The 16317-nt window shown below is 37.5% G+C and overlaps 1 protein-coding gene across 1 annotated transcript in view; it reads right to left on the bottom strand.

The window, feature by feature from the left end:
- Positions 1-16317, bottom strand: part of LOC309861977 (conserved oligomeric Golgi complex subunit 2-like) — a gene marked incomplete at its 3' end in the record, with an annotated part of 623083 nt that overhangs the window by 356567 nt on the left and 250199 nt on the right. The gene's annotated exons all lie outside the window — the stretch shown is intronic.

Here is a 16317-nt window from a genome sequence, read left to right as displayed (position 1 = left end):
CTCTTTCTGTGTGGGGCCCATGGTATACCTTCCCTCTCTTGTGGTCCTTGGTCATAGAGAAATGGGCTTTCCCAGCAGGTTGAGTTTCTTAGAGACTTTGTGCTGTGTAAGGAAGGACAACTTGGGGAGGTTTGAGAGGGGCTGCTTCATGGCAGGGGCCTGCTTTTATGCACAAAGCATGGTCCCCTTAGAGTAGCTTCGCTGAGGCCCCAGAGTTCCCAAAAGTGTGACTAGGCCTGAGCTGCAAGAGTTCACACACCTGAGTGGCAGGTAGCATCTTGGTGGAGGAGCACCAAACTGAGGTCCAGAGCACGTGTCCTCATTGATTAAGAACTGACTACAGAGCTAGACAAACTTATTGTCAAGAAGTCTGAGGGGGATACAGTTACAGTAAAGAGCAGCAAAATACTTACTGAAGATTTTGAAAGGGAGCTTTGGGGTGCGGGGATGGCTCAGTTGGTTAAATGTCTGCCAGAGATCAAACCCTGTGGTGGGGGGTGGGGAGTCCCTGCTAAGTGAGGAGTCTGCTTCTCCCTCTCCCTTTCCCTCTGCCACTCTCCCTGTCTGTGCTCACTTTCTCTCTGTCTCTCTGTGTCAAATAAATTTTATAAATCTTTTAAAACATAAAAATACAAGAAAGATTTGAAACTTAAATTCACTAGTTGTAACATGTAATAGGAACCCTGCAAACAGTAATGATCACTGCTGAGAACAAAATTGATTTTTTTAAAGATTTTATTTATTTGGCAGAGAGAGATCCCAAGTAGGCAGAAAGGCAAGCAGAGAGAGAGGAGGAAGGAGGCTCCCCAGCAAGCAGTGAGCCCAATGCAGGACTCGATCCCAGGACCCTGAGATCATGACCTGAGCTGAAGGCAGTGGCTTAACCCACTGAGCCACCCAGGTGCCCCACAAAATTGATTTTCCAAAGGAATATCCCAGAACACTGAGGAAAATTTCAAAGAGATGGAAATGAGAAACGAATAAGTAAGATCTGAGGTCAGGTCCAAATCTACCTTGCAAGTACCCTGAGGACAAAAGGAGAAAATAACAGAAGTTATAACTGAACTAATGCAGCATTTACTTGAGCTGAAAAACAGTCATGCCTTCAGTTCATAAAGCCTTCAAGTCCCAGGGAGAATTAGCTGAACAGACTCAAACCAAAACAGACGTAAACCTATTTGACTTTCAGGGACTAAGAAGAAATTGTCAGAGTTCCAAACAGAAACCACCATTTCCTTCTAGAAAATGAGACAGAGTATCATTGAATATTGACTTTAAGCTCTATCCCTCAGAGCTGAAAGAACTCTCTTTCTTAGAACTCTTGCTTCCTATCACATATGTAAGCAGATGTCAGATTGATTAACCTTGTAAATTGGTTTAAGTTCTAACTCTACAAACAAAATGATAAAGAATTTGGAGACAATCTAGGGGCATGTAAAAATTTGGGAAGTGGTAGACTACCTTAGGTAGAGATAAGACCCACAGACCATAGAAGAAATGACATGCCACTTTATTTTAAAAATTTGAAAAAGATTTGTATATCAAAAACGAGTAAAGCTGCATGTTGGCAACAGGCTGTGAAAAGCATCTGTAACATCAGCTATTCAAGGAGTTCATGTCTCTGACGTGCCTACAAATTGAGAAGAAGACAAACGGTCCGATTGAAAAACAGACCAAATGAGGAAGGAGAAGTTCATGGAAAAGGAAACAGAAATGACCCTGGATTTCATAGTGAGCGAGGGAACACCATTAGTTCTGGACCATGTTGAGACACCTTTATTCACTCACCCTGTAGACAAAAACTAAAAATCATCAGGTAGACAAAAATTTGCATGAAATCATATATAAGAAACTCAGCCCCACTCTTTGATAAGTTTTACAGTCTATTTTGTGTGATTGTTAAGTCAATTCAAAACAATCTGTTTAGAGACTCTGACTGTTCCCTACTTGGTTACAAATTTTCAGGGAACCATCACTGTATTTATTGAGAATAATTTCCTCATTCTTGAAAAATACATTTGAGTGATGAAAAATAGCAAGAATAATGGAATAGCCACAAATTCAAGGTTCTAGTTTTCCCCCCGCCCTTAGTGGGAAAGGAAACTTTTCACACATGTGAGTCATCTACTTTTATTATCTGGATTTCTTAGTTTCCGTAAAGTCTGACCTCCTGAATCAGTTTGGATGGTTGTCTCATCCTAACTCAAACTGTCTTAAAGATTAAAAAAAAAAAAAAAAAAAAAAAAAAAAAAAAAAAAACCTTCAATCTCATGAAGAAGCAGCTCATGTCAGTGCTTGCAGAGAATGTGTTTTATTCACACTGTCTCCATGATTTTCTCCATTTTTCCCTACTGTGCCCTTTCCCTCTGGCCAGTTTGTCTTCCACCCCCTGCTGACTGTGTGATGGCTGCCCGCAGTGGGGGCACTGCTTTTCTTGTTCACATTCAGAGACAACCCAGATATTTCTGTAAAGCCCTTCCCATTTGTGTGTGTGGGACAACCTAGGTTACTGTCTCTCATAGAACAGTAACAAGGCACTGACTGTCGTGCAGCTGGCTGTGTGAATGGCCCAGGAGGAACATGACTGGCTTCCATGACAGACCCCTTCCCTGTAGTGTGGATGGGGCCAGCTTCCTGTGAGTCACCTGGGCTGCAGTGGAAGAGGCACACAGTGCACTGGGGTTCAGGGAGGGGGAGGGAGGAAGGATGCTGGCAGTCAACTCTCCAGATCCAGTACTACCACACCCTGAAGATAGTCCTACCTAGAAATGGTCCCTGCCATTGTACAGACTCAATATGTCTCAGTGAGTTCTTCTAGTAGTTTTTAGTGCCACTGTAGCAAATGACAAATTCTCAGTGGCTTGAAACAACACAAATTGATTATCTTGCAGTTCTGGAGGTCAGAAGTTCAAAAATCAGTGTCAGTGTGGTAAAATCGGGGTGTTAGCAGCCTGTGTTCCTTCTGGAGGCTCTAGAGGAGAATCCACTTTCTTGCCTTGTCCTGCTTCTAAAGCTGCCTGCATTCCCTGACTTGTGGCCCTTCATTGCACCACCTTTTATCCCTCTGTTTCCAACTTCACATTGCCTTCTGATTCTGATCCTCCTGTCTCCTTATGGATCCTCATGATTACATTGGGACCACCGAGGTAATCCAGGATAATCTCTCCCCCCTCACACCTTAATTTAATCATGCTTGCTAAATCCCATTTGCCAGGTAAGGTAAAGTACTCAGAGCTACTTGGGCTCAGGATATGGTCATCTTTGGGGCAGTCGCTATTCAGCTGGTCAGTTGCCTCTTGTGCTCCCTTTTATGCCTCACACATCATCTCACATGTGTCTGCTGTGTTCCTCTCTTCATCTGCATTGCAAATGAGAAATGCAGCAATTTAAACCATTGAATATTAGATTTTGGAGATAGTTGCAGGAATAAAAGCACATATAATTTTATTTGTGTCCTAAAAGTTTTTGTTTGGAATTTTAAATTTTATCTAATTGTCCCTAGGTAAAATAAATATGATTCAATCAGTTGATCTGAAAAATCTTTTCAAAGAGTATACCGCTGTTGTAAAGGCCCTTCAAAACAGTATTTTGAGTGCTGTTTCCAAATGAAGTTTACACTTTCACCCTTATCACTGTATTAAAGGTCATGTTGGAGGGTTTTGTGTGTGTGTGCTTTTTTCCAAAGTGAACTTGTTTCTCTATCTAAAACTAATACCTCTAACAGTATTTTTCACCAGGGAGGAGAGGAATTAGTGTATCTTCTAGACTAAGTTTTCTTTCCACGTGAAGAATCTGTTTGGACTAATATTCATGGGAGAAGGAAAAGACAGTAGCTCTTACACCCCATATACTATGTTGACAACAACAGTATAAGCCTGACCAAAGCTGTACATCTTGGTGCATCATTTCAGCTGAAACGTGTTCAGTGAAGTATGATTTATTCCTTAGTAATTCATTTTTGTGTGAGATAAAAGTACATCAACAGAAATTAGGGAAAGCAGAGTGGTAATTTTAAAATTTCATCATTGACTGTTTTTTTTTTTTTACCAGTTCTATAAGCACATTAATTGATATTAAAACCCATAAAAGCTCATTTGGGAATGAAAAAGAAAGTTTGAGGTGGTATTGATTTTTTAATGATATTTGTATTTATTTGTATGATTACGCTTAGTTACACTTTGATTGAGTCCGAATGTGCCCTTCAACAATAATCCATGGGCTCTGGGTTTCCTGAAGTTGTATGTCATGGGGTGAACAGATAGAAAAAGTGAATCCCACCAATTGACAACCCTATGGGGGTTTATATATTACACAAACACATTTGTTTGTTGACTGCCACTCCAGTACTTTCTGTGTCCTAGAGCTCCACCCACGTGGTGCAGGCTGCCCCCATCTGTGCTGGAGAATCATGACGGGGCATTCAGTGGCCTTAGGCATCCCCAGAGAGCTGCAGTTGCATCCTCTCATTTCCCACCTAGTTTGTGGGCATCCCCCTTTAGCTTGACCCTGACAGTGGACAGGTCTCAGTATGAGCTGTCTGTGGGAAGAAACAAGATGTTGGGGGGGCAGCGGTAGTTGTTGATGGGAAGTTTTAAGTGTCAGGTTGTATCTTGCAATTTTCTGAACCCTGGCAGTGCAGGCCTGGGCCAACCTGTTATGTCTGTTTCACCAACCAAATCTTCCTCATGTGCCCAAGAAGTGAAACCATATTTGCATTTGCCACCAGAATCAACTAATACTAAATAATAGTTGAGAATTCCAGCTTGATTATAGTGAGTGGAAAATGGACCTCTCTCTGGTTAATTCTTACATATGATTTTACTGTTCATCTTCATAAAAGGGATAAGAAATGAGGAAACGTGGATTATCAGTTCGTTTTCACTCTCATCACTCACTGCAGTTATAATTTTCAAAATACCAAGATGTTTTTCAAAAGTAGTTGTTTTTTTGTTTTTTTGTTTTGTTTTGAAATTTTGTTTTTGTGAAGGGAGTAGGGACTAAGACTAAGGAAAGCATTGTTCTATCAAGAGAAGTCGTTTTCAATTTATGGTATGATGGGAAATCCATCTCGTATGTCCTATTTGGATAACAGAGCTCACTCTTAATTTTTTTAAACTTCCTTTGATTTTTTAATTGAATTATAGCTGACCCACAATGTTGCATTCGTTTCAGATATAAAACAACAAGATTTGACAAGTCTGTATGTTATGCTGTGCTCGCCGTACTGGACCACCAACCATATTCCCTATGCTGTGCCTTTCGTCCTGCAACTTATTAATTTTGTAACTGGAAGCCTGTTATCTCCCACTGCATTTCACCCATTTTGCCTGTCCACCCGCTGCCTCCTCTTTGGAAACGATCAATTTGTTCTCTGTAGTTATGGGTCTCTTTCTGTTTTTCTGTGTGTTCAGAGAACTTTTTAAGATAACTTGGTGCCTTTAAACATATTCCTTGATTTACATTAGTTTGGATACGTATTTGCCATGTTACCCAATTAGTTATGTAATGACTTCAAAATTTGGGGGCTTAAAACAACACTTTTGTCATATTACATATGTTTTGGGGGTCAGAAATTAGGGCAGGATCTCATGGGGCAATTTTTATGCTTAATACAGCATTAACTGAAGTCAGTGGGTGGTGGCCTTCAGCAGGCGGCTGCTTGGTCTAGAGGATTCAGGATGACTTTATGCACATGCCTGTCACTTTGATGGGTACAGTTGGGAGATGAGGCTCAGATGGCCCTCCACTTCCGTGCAGTCTTTGTAACAAGGTTGTTGGACTTATTTCCTGTCCACTCAGAGCTCCAATAGCAAATGTTCCAAGAGAGGGGTTCCTTTTGGACTTGGGCCTGAAACTGACACGTTTATTTCACTGTTTAACACAGTCACATAACCCATGTGAATCAAAGGGAATGGGGAGTCATAGGATTTGTGATCTTTTTTTAACGTGCTACATATGTTCATATGTGCATTTTTTCCCATTTCTCTGACCTGTGGGAAAATGGAAGTTATTGATCAAAGAGTCACAGGTTATCAAGCTGTATGAGAGACTTCAGACTTAATCCAACCTCCATACTTTATAGATTAAAGAATATATATGTAGGTGCACATGTACATCTCCATATCAGTTATTATATATACACTTGTATATCACTAAAAATGGTATCTGTGGATTAGCCAATTCTTCTATCTTCATAGGAATGAAAAGGACTCGTCATTCCCCGGCAAATCTGAAGAAAGAAGCCAGAGCAAGAGTAAGGGAGAAAGAGAGTGAGAGGAGCATCTGATGGGATAGGATTTCTTACAAAAGGACTCCTGAAGTGACCAGAGAAAACAGACCAACAGAAAAGGGCAGACTTTGACCAAGCGGTGCTCAATGACTTGAATATTCACATGGAACAGAAGAGGTTTTAACGCTATTCCCTACTGATGTACCCTACATACTAAAGAGGACATCAGAAGTTTTCTGGAAGATACCATAGAAAACCATTTTGAGGACCTGGGGGCGGTGGCAGAGATGAGTGGAACAGAACACCAAAAACAGGAAGCCCAAGAAAGCTTGGGTGCCGCTTCCAGATGGCGACGAGAGAAGAATTAGGCACAAACCAGTCAGCTGGAAAAGACTGGGAGCAGGGGACAACAGTCGAAAAGGATGTCTGCCAAGAGCAACTCGACAGTCTCACTTTTATTGGATAGAAAACAATAGCCAATAGAAGGATTGAGGAAGGTCAAATGTTAATCCCATCTTGCTGACTTAAGCAAGAAGGAGGATAAAGTTTATAGTTAAACAAGCACATTGAAAGAACTCTTCTAACTAACAACAGGCACTTCTGGGAAGAGAAAGGCTCTATGGCGGATAAGGGAGGCAGGCAGTTTTCATTCCACCCTGAGCTAACCTGTCGTTCCCAGGTGCTCCGCTTTCCTGAAGCAGGCGGCATTCTGCCCTGGGCCGGCCGGGCTTCCAGCCAGCGCAGCTTCTGTGAGGGGGCTGCATTCCGCCATGAACAAGCGAGGTATCCCCTGCTGCCCAGCTTCTGTGAAGGGGCGGTGTTCCGCCCTGAGCAAGCTGGGCATCCCCAACTATAAGTGCTACCATTTTACTTAAAACTGTGAAATTGGGTCAGATTTAAATTTCAATTTATGTTAAAACATTCTGTAAACTGTGTTAAACTTTGACATTTGTTCCCTCTGTTCAGTGAATAACACTATATCATATTCTGAAAAATACGCTAATTTTTATTTTGAAAAATATCCCTTTTTCCTCTTATGGTAATTATTAATATGAATTAATAGAATTTGATATGGTTCCATATGCCCATAAATACTTTATTGTATATTATCAAATTTAATAATGAATATAATGTACTTCTTTGGACAATTTTTAAAGACCAGTCTACTCTTAAAACAAAAAAATGGAGACGCACTTCTTTAGTTCACACAAATTTCATTTTATTATATATAACCTCAGATAAATTTCAACAAATCATAATTTATTAAAATTATGTCTACTTAAAAATCTCATAGAAGAGTAAAACCATCAAAAATAATAATAAACACACACACACATCACCCATGTATTGGCAAATTACAATTGCTGTAACAATACATTAGGCATTCCACTGTTAAGGGCTATCAAAATTTCCATCAGTGACAAAAAGATTTGTATCCAAATGGACTGATTTTCCAGAATCCAAGAAAAAGTCTCCTAGGGTTTATTTAAAGATAAATATTTGAACAAATACTTCTTAAATTTAGGAAATTCAGAACATATGATTAAAGAATATTTGCAGTGCAGACTATATTCAATCCTTCCTTCAAAATGTGCCTTTGAGTACATAATTCTGTTTTCTCTATCTAAATTGAGCTGTCCTCCAAGGAAGTTTTCTAAAATGTGTGTCTCTGTGTGAAAAATGTTCTAAGACCTAACATGCTTCATTGTATTTTTACTGTGCTCTCAAATTTAATCAATAATTTGGCTTGATGTATAATATCTAGTTTCAAATATCTTTTCCATCTATACAAACCCCCAGCTGTCTCCTTTATATGCTATTACTATTGAGAATTCTGCTGTCAGTATTATTCTTGTACATTTTAGGTGATCTGTTCTTCTCTTGGGCATCATTTATGCTCTTCTATGTTTTTGATATTCCTAAAACTCACCATAATGTATATGAGTGGTTTTGTGTGTGTGTGGATTTTGTTTTGTTTCGTTTCTGATTTCTCATGTTTGGCATCATTTTAAGTCTGGTAATTTTTATCTTTCTTTAATTCTCCAAAATTTATCTCAGTACTTATTTAAATATTTTCTTTATTTTTTTTTTCTTTTCTGTGGCATTTGGGCAGAAGTCATTAATTTGTTTGTTTGTTTGTTTTTCCCAACTCATTTATTCATTTTACAGCTATATTCGTCTTAGTCTCCATTTATTGTATTCTTTATTTCAACAAGTTTCACTTAATTTATATTCACAGTATAGTATCTTTTCTTTGTATATGTCTATCATTATTTTATCATATACTTTTAAGCTATTTTAAAAAATATTTTACTGGGGCACCTGGGTGGCTCAATGGTTAAGCCGCTGCCTTCGGCTCGGGTCATGATCTCAGGGTCCTGGGATCGAGTCCCACATCGGGCTCTCTGCTCAGCAGGGAGCCTGCTTCCTGCTCTCTCTCTGCCTGCCTCTGCCTACTTGTGATTTCTGTCAAATAAATAAAATAAAATATAAAAAAAAATATTTTACTTATTTATTTGACAGAGATCACAAGTAGGCAGAGAGGCGAGCAGAGAGAGAGGAAGGGAAGCAGGCTACCTGCTGAGCAGAAAGCCCGATGTGGGGCTTGATTCCAGGACCCTGAGATCACGACCTGAACCGAAGGCAGCGGCTTAACCCACTGAGCCACCCAGGCGCCCCTTTCAAGCTATTTTTTAAAAGTACAGTCATTCCATTTTTTTTAAAGATTTTCTTTCTTTATTTATTTGACAGAGAGAGATCACAAGTAGATGGAGGGCAGGCAGCGAGAGAGAGAGAGAGAGAGAGAGAGAGAGAGGGAAGCTGACTCCCTGCTGAGCAGAGAGCCTGATGCAGGACTTGATTCCAGGACCCTGAGATCATGACCTGAGCTGAAGGCAGTGGCTTAATCCACTGCGCCACCTAGGCGCCCCTAAGCTATTTTTTTAATTCCTGTTCCAATAACACTTGGATTGCCATATAAAGTTAACCACATCATCTTTTTTAGGTAAGTAATTGTACTTTTTATATGCATAGTTATTTTGATCCATGAGTTCAGCTCCTCTTCGGATTATCAAATCTCTGTAAAGTCTGGGTATGCTAGGATTTTCTAGGCAACAATAAAATACATTGAAACCTGGTAGCTTAATTATAATAATGTTTTCTTTCTCAATCATTCACAATAGTATTACATTCTGAGTAGCTTCCTTCTATTTTGCAGCTATAGTGTTTGGAAAAACTTGAATTGTGATATCACTGTGATAATGTGAATTAGTCAGGGTTTTTCAGAGAATCGGGAAGAGAAAAAAAGGAAGATATTCTCCAGGGCCAACTGTAGAAGTGACTATTAAAACATCTGTCCAAATTCAATTGAAGAAATTCAGAAATGCCATCTCCAGTGAAATACAAAGAAGATTATATATAGTTCTGGGCACACACATCTCATTTGACCCAATGATGTACATCAATGAAAGACTGAAGGCCAATCACCACTCCATGGGAGAATTTAAAAATAAATTTACTAATGAGGCCAAGAATTCAGAATCACAAATACTTCAAAACTAATAATAACTGCCTTCACTTGATGTTATTCTATAAGATAAATCCTACGATCAAGTTTCAATTTTAAATTCTTACAATTTTAAATTCTTAAATCCTTATAAAGAAGCATCATTTGGAGGGAGCAGTTTTCATAATTTATCATCCATCAGCCTTTTTTTTAAAGATTTTATTTATTTATTGGACACAGAGAGAGATAAAGAGAGAGAGAGAGATCACAAGTAAGCAGAGAGGCAGGCAAGCAGGGAGGGAAGCAGGCTTCCTTTTGAGCAGAGCCCGATGTGGGGCTGGATCCCAGGACCCAGAGACCATGACTTGAGATGAAGGCAGAGGCTTAACCCACCACCCACGTGATGAGAGAGCCACTCAGGTGCCCCTCATCCATCAGTCTTAATTGATTGGAGGAAAACGTGTGGAGGAATAATGCCTTAGGGAGCTAATCTCTCTAAAGAATTTTCAAGTCCTTACCCCTTCAAGGTTTTTGTACAGTTCTGATAGCCTCTAAACATCCAGCTGATTTCTACAGTGACAGGCCTGTTAAAACCTGTCTTCAAACCAGGAATAGAGCTTGAAACATACCAGTCAAGAGCAACTTTGAGTCTTTTAAGGAATTTATCATCATTTCTTTGTTTTTGGTTAATATCTGAAATAGTTCCATATTACACTTGCATAATTTCTCCAGAGCTGACTTTGAAGGAGGCATTCAGTTCCAGCTAGTTCCATATTTTGGCAAGAACTATAATTCTATATATATATATATAAAAAAAAACATATTTTAGGGCGCCTGGGTGGCTCAGTGGGTTAAAATCTCTGCCTTCCGCTCAGGTCATGATTCCAGGTTCCTGGGATTGAGTCCCACAGTGGGCTCTCTTCTCAGCAGGGAGCCTGCTTCCATTCCTCTCTCTCTGGCTGCCTCTCTGCCTTCCTGTGATCTCTGTCAAGTAAATAAATAAAATTTTTTAAAAAACATATTTTATACCAGTTATTCATGTTTATTAACTAAGATATCACAATACAAATAATACAAACAGTTGCTCTTTATTAATACCTTCAACCAAGATCAAAAAATATGTCATATTTTCTCCAAAAATTTTATATCATCTGATAGGTCAGATATATATAAAATTACATTTAAAGTTTTAAAAATATCATCAAATATTTTGATTTAAATGCAAATTTGAAAAAAAATCTACTTTTCCAAACACGACTTTTTATCCTATTTTTTTTGAATTTTGTCGACAACGGATAAAATGTTTAGCGAGACTATAAATGTTAGATCGAAAAAAATGATAATACATGTAGGTTCAAATTATTATGTTCCATTAAAAATGATTTAGTCTTTGATGCACATCTGTTTGGTAATATGTTGTATCCAGATATAGTAAATTAATGATATATATAAAATTATAGGGAAATGACACCTTCCGTTCCATTATGTGTAGAGCTTTTAAAATGCTATTTGTCACAACCTGTCATCTTGTCATTATGTAGCATTATGTAGCATTTAAAAAATGTATACTCTTCACTTCAAAGTCTTTTAGAAATCTAAAATATGACTTTCTATGGTTTGTGTTTCCATATTCCTTTATTGCCAGTTTGAACAAATCCACATGCTTGGATTCAAAAGTAATAAATTCCTCTTATTTGGAAAAATGATGTTTATTTTTGTTCTCTCACCCTTCGCAGGTGGTTTCATTTTAGCACACTTCAGAGTTATAATTTCATGCTTATTAAAAACATTTATTATGATCTACATAGATGAATGAAACTTTTATTAAATTATTTGACAAAAAAATCTGTTATTTTTAAAAATGTATTTCCTTTGAAGGGTTAATTTAGAACGTTCAGAGAGGATCTAGGAGTGTGGTATTATGCAGTTTTTAAGTAGGTATGAAATGGTTATTTATATGATTGTTTCTTTAAGGCTTATGCATATTGTCCATTATATACTATAAAATATTTTGAAAGTAAATTTAAGGTATGTTTTACATAGTTTATATTTTGGAAAAAATTATTGAAATGACTTATGAAATTCAGTATACTCTCAACATTAATTTATTCTGAAATTTACCAATTGTCTATTGAACCTATTATATGGCAGATATTACTTCAGACTACACTGATAAATGAAATACTTGGCTTTGTAGAACTTTTATTTTCATGGGTGAGACAATTAAAAGCTATAAACCTTAATAAAAATTGCATAGTGCATTCAAAATTGATGAGTATAATGGGGAAAAAGAAAAATTCGATCAGGGTGAGAAAAATCAAGGTTGCTAGGCAGGGGATGGGGAGTTAAAATTTTTAATAGGAAGATCAGGGTAGTTACAATGAAGCTGACAATTGAACAAAGGTATGGAAAGGTGATGAATTTGCCCAGAACTATCAGCAATAAGGTCACTCCAGACAAAGGAATTGGCTATCTTGAAGGCCATAAGGTTGGATCATGCCTGGCATATCTGAGGAATAGCAAGGAGGCCACTGTGAGTGACTGAAGAGTAGCAGGGAAAGAGGTCACAGAGGTTAAATGAGTGGCTAGATCATGTAAAAGCTTAGAAGTCATTGTAAAACTCTGGCTTTTATATTTGGAAACTTACTGTGTGATAGAATTTCTGCTAATAACTGAGAGTTCAAATGTCCATAAAATTTCAAGGATTCTTATTGTAGTAAGACAGAATAAAGAAAAAGAGTTCATATTTTCACATGGTGTAACAAATGCTCGGAGATCCAAGTGTAGGAAGCCATGGGAGCACAGAAGAAGGCACTAAAATCTCACCAATATATTTGGTGACTGTGACTATATATAAATTTGTATTTTCTAGATTTTTTTATAGTCATGGAATCACACAGTATATACTATTCATTGCCTGGCTTTTCTTTTCTCAGCATCATTATTTTGAGAATCTCCAACTGTAAATAGTTCATTTTGATGTTGAATAGTAATCTCTTTAATGAATAGATCATAATTTGTCTTTGCTCTATTGATGGACATTGATGAACATTTCCATTGTTTTCAATTCTTAAAAATAAAGCTGCTATGAAATTCATATACAAGTCCTTGTATGAACATAGGGTTTGTTTCTCTTGGTTAAATGCCTAGAAGTAAAATGGCTATTTGTGTAACTGCAACATATTGTGCATTTAAAAAAATTTTCAGACTATTTTCCAAAGTGGTTGTATCATGATATATGCCAACAACAGTTTAGATTTTTTGTTGCTTCTCAATCTAGCTCAGACGAAGTACAATTAGCCTTTATAATTTTAGCCATTCTAATAGATATGTAAGCATGTCTCATTATGATTTTAATTTGTATTTCTTTAATGTCTAAATGTTGAGAAATTTGTCATGTGCTTATAAGCCATCCATATCCTTTTGGTGACATGTCTCTTCCATTATTTCCTTCACATGTAAAATTGGATACTCTGTTTGGTTATTAGTAAGGTTTTTTATTTTTATTCATTTTTTAATAATCAGAGTAGATGTCCATTATCAGATATATAATTTGCAAATCCCTTCTCCATCTTTACGGTTTCTCAATGGAGCTTTGATAGCTGTGTCTTTCAAGAAATATGCTACTTCTTTCCTGGTACACGGAGGTATGACTAGAACATTATCAATGTTGACCTTTGCAAAGAAAATCATGGCTTAAGATATATGTAGTCTGCAGTTGTTGGGAGTGTTCACCATCCTTGCCTCTAACTCACCTCTCACTGCCCACACATTCAGATATAGGGGAATATTGATTGACAAAATATTAATTGCCAAATAACACTAGTTGGAGAATAAGAAAAATGCAGGCACCTGATTATAAAATATTACTTAAAATAAAATATGTTTTTATAAGTGCTATTGGAAGTAAATTCCTCAATACTTTAATCACACAGAATGATGGAATCCTAGATTTTTTTTCTTGTATTTACTAAGAAAATGATCATGCCTCAAGTATATTAAAATGGAATAGGGAAAATTAAATATTGTTTTAAGTTGATTTGCGTGTGTTGTGCGTATGTGAGAGAGTAAGTGAGAGAGAAATAGAAAAAGAGAAAGGGAAAGACAGAGAGGTGGCTGGCTGCAGTGAATTATGAGTTGCAGAATAGATTTTAAAGTTTTGTCTTTTGCTTTCTACATTTCCTTTTCCTTAGGTTCAAGAGAACAATCAGTAATATCTCAGATGCCTGCTGGTAACATCAGCAGAAAGAGTTAGAGGTTCCCAGAAAATTAAAGATGAGATATAGTTTTCCTGACATAAGAAAAGTCATTTTTTGTCCCCAGCTATTTTCAATGATCTATACCCCACCTGTGTACTTGCCCAAGCACACTTCTTCCAAAATTTCCTGGGAGGCTCATACAAAGAAATGCAAAAACCTCACTAGTTAAGGATTTTGAGGGAACAAGGCAATGGGAAAACTAACAGTCACCACCAGACCAGGAAATAGCCTAAGCTATTGAGACAATAAATCAGTGGTAAAACTCCTAGTGCTATTTCAAAAGTAATCAAGGCCTTGCATTCCTTGTCCCAGAAAATGAGCCCAAGACCCCATCTAATTTATATCTGCTCTTGAAGCCTGCAGAGTCCCTTTCCCTTGTCCAACAGTTACCTCTGCTTTATTCTAACGTTGAAGTTTCTGCCCTCGGTGGAATACAAGCTTCATTCAGGTGAACATGCAATACATATTGCACAAATACATATGTGGATGTGCATGCATCTACAACCTTATGACCAACCATACACGGGATAATAAAACTCTCCCTTCTGAGTATTCATCTTAAATACTAAATAAAAATCTCTCTCCTGTTCAAACAGTCAAGGCTTTGGAACTTATTCCCTGTGATCTCCTTGTATATTGTAAACAAAGATTCCTTTGTTTGACAACTCCACCTGTTTCTGTGATTCACCAAAGACTGACCTCAGTTAGTTTCGTTACTGTAATGGCTTTCACTACTCTGATTCTACCTCTGCAAGTCTCCAAATTTAACTATTTTCTTCTCCCAATTCCACATGTTCTTGGCTTTAAACTGCAACTCTGAAGAGATGCTTTGCTTGTTTAAAAAAAAAAAATCAAGAAAAGGGAGTAGTAGTCAACATTGTTACTTTGAACTTCCTGCCCTAAGGGGCTCTCCTGTTGTTTCTCTGAGACTTCCTGGACTGAAACGACAGAAATTTGGCAATACATCACTCCCCAATCCAGATTACTAACAGAACAGTTTAGACTCTTGGAAAAATATTAGTTTAAAAGATCACATAATTAAATACTTAAGCATGTAGGGTAATATAGTGGTTTACAAGAAATATATTTTGGTCATCTGAATATTTGGTTTTCAACCATGGCTACTGACTCACAGCTCCTAAAACTCTTGGAATTTCCTGTGATAAGGGTGAGAGAGGTGTGTTTTGTTATGTTAATGAAGTGACCTTCAGACCTCACTCAAGGCAAGGGCTGTTTGCCTGAAGGACCAACCACTTGGTGAAAGCCTTCATAACTTTTTGCCCAACATGCCTCCCCTTCCTCCCAATTCAGGAGTATCTGGGGAGGGAAGAGGAGCTGGAGATTAGATCAGCAAATGACAATGATTTAGTCAGTCATGACTATGTTATGAAGCCTCCACAGAAAACCTGAAAGGACTGGGTTCAGAAAGCTTTTAGTTTGTTAAATGTATGAAAAGGCAGGAAGAGTGGCAGTCTTACAGAAGGTAATAGAAGCTCTGTGCCCATTCTCCATACCTTGCCCTGTGCACTTCTTTATCTATCTATTGATTTAAATCTTCTATTATATCTTTTAATAAGCTGGCAAACATAAAGTAAGTATTTTTCTGAGTTTTGTGAGTCCCTGTAGCAAATTAAAAGAACGTAAGAAGTAGGCCATTGGGACCTCCAACCTGTAGTTGCTCAGTCACAAGCACAGGTAATAACCTGGGGCCTACAGTGAGACTGGCATCTGAGATGGGGTTGGAGATAGTCTTGGAGGACTGATCCCTTAACTGATGAAATCTTATGCTATGTTCAGGTAGATAGTGTCAGAATTTAGTTGAATTCTTGGATATCCTGCTGTTTTCTGAAAATTATTTGGCATTGTTGGTATGATGTCCTAAAACCCAAAAAGATATAGCTACCTCAAAATAAGAATAAGGTTGACAGCTTATATATAATAAGTGAGTATATCAGGGATTTAAAATATACCCAATAAATAATGTAAGGAATTAAGGAAAGATTTTGAAATAAAAACAAGAATAAGAACCTAGTGGTACTAATAGATTAAATATATGTAATCTAGTTGAATTAAGAATACAATGGATAGAATATATAATGGATTCAATAGAGATAAGAAGTCACTTAAGGATATAGTCATCTGGATACCAGCAAAGCATTAAAATTATCAATATAAAAGAGGTGTAAGATGTAGGTGATACGTGTGGAACAAAAGCTAGAGAAAAAATTAGATTTCCTTACTACTCATAGCCTGTTGACAAGTCCTTGAAGTTCCTCTGGGGACTCAGCTGCTTCCATGTGGACACATCTACTCAGGGCAAAAAG

This window comes from Mustela nivalis (genome assembly GCF_964662115.1).
Source record: "Mustela nivalis genome assembly, chromosome: 3".
Classification (NCBI taxonomy): domain Eukaryota; kingdom Metazoa; phylum Chordata; class Mammalia; order Carnivora; family Mustelidae; genus Mustela; species Mustela nivalis.
The sequence above is the reverse complement of the archived record's forward strand: the minus strand, read 5'-3'. Positions and strand labels throughout refer to the sequence as shown.